At 38.7% G+C, this 1,417-nt stretch overlaps 1 pseudogene; it reads left to right on the plus strand.

Moving 5' to 3' along the window:
- The first annotated feature begins 1,136 nt into the window (after positions 1 to 1,136).
- The window catches only part of LOC102875564, a 2,168-nt pseudogene continuing 1,887 nt past the window's right edge, over positions 1,137 to 1,417 (plus strand).

A 1,417-nucleotide genomic window follows, 5' to 3' on the forward strand; every position in this document is an offset into this window, starting at 1 on the left:
AGAAAATAAAAATGTTATTTTAAAAAAAATATTTACAGCCTCAGTTCCCCTGTGTCTTGTTGAGCTACTGTGAACAGCAATGGGTTAGAGGTTCCCCTGATGAGGGAGGCAGGACTTTAACAGACCTGGGTGACTGCTAACCCTACTGGTTCGCTCGTTTATGGACAACAGTAAACTCACAAGGAGCCGGAAAACTTCATTCATGCTCATTAGGGATATCGATTTGTTAATTTACTTTCAAAGTATTTATGTAATTTTGCTATGGGGTAATGTGAGTCTCATAGTTCATGCTGGGAATTCTTTATTCACCTGCAGATTTAAGGCCATTTATACCCTTTCGGGTGAAGTTTGGTCATTCATATTTTTCAGAGGTTAATCTGCTTCATAAAAGTTGTCTAATTTATTGGTATAAACTAATTAATACTGTTCTTTTATTAAATTTTTTAATATATACAATATTCTGTTACAGTGTCGTAGTGGTGGTCCTCTCTCGCTTTTTATATTGGTCATTTGTATCTTCTCTCTTTTCACCTGATCAGTCTGAATCATTTTCTTGATCATTATCATTTTATTGCTATGCTCTGAAATTTGCTTTGGGTTTCATTGTTCTGTTTTGCTTTCCTGTTTTCTTTTCACTGATTTCTGTTATTTATTTTCCTTTATGGACTTTGAGTTCAGTTTACTGTACTTTTTCTAGCTACGCCAGGAAATATGGAAGACAGTTGCCAGGTCAACTGACTGGAAGAGATCCAAATTACCCTCATTCCCAAGAAAGGTGATTCAACGGCATGTGGAAATTATTGAACAATATCACTAATGTCACAAGCAAGAAAAATATTGCTGAGGATCAGTTTGAAGTCTTCCAAATTCAATGTCTCTGACACCCTCAAGCCCAGTTCCATAGTCGCTGTGTTGGTGCAGCTGGTTGAGGGCCTTCCACTTCTTTGTTGTTTCCCCACCTTTCCAAGCATTATATCCTTCTCCAAGGAATAGCCTTTCCTAGCAACATGCCCTAAGTATGTGAGATAAAACTTTATCATCTTTGCCTCCAAGGAGCACTCCTGCAGTACCATCTCCGAGACATATTTGTCCGTTCTTTTCACAGTCCATGGAATAGTCAGTCCTTTGTTATTCAGATGACACAACCTAGCTTCCCGAAAGTGAGAAGGGGCTCGCTCAGTCAAGATGGCTCAGTGGAGCACGTTCTGGTGGATGCTTTCCTGAGGGATGCGGCTCTGCAGGATATTAGGAAGAACATCTAATCTACACCACCTGGGAGGTGGTCAAGGAGATTAGGGACAAGACCATGTGCAGGCAACTCACCGTCTTGCCCTATGAGCTGTGTTGGTTTTTTTTTTTTTACATGTTAATTTCTTTTTCTTTTTTTAAAAATTATTGTTAAATTGTATTAGTTTTA

This window comes from Elephantulus edwardii, unplaced genomic scaffold (assembly GCF_000299155.1).
Source record: "Elephantulus edwardii isolate Elephantulus edwardi_28Jun2011 unplaced genomic scaffold, EleEdw1.0 scaffold00121, whole genome shotgun sequence".
In the NCBI taxonomy this organism is placed as follows: domain Eukaryota; kingdom Metazoa; phylum Chordata; class Mammalia; order Macroscelidea; family Macroscelididae; genus Elephantulus; species Elephantulus edwardii.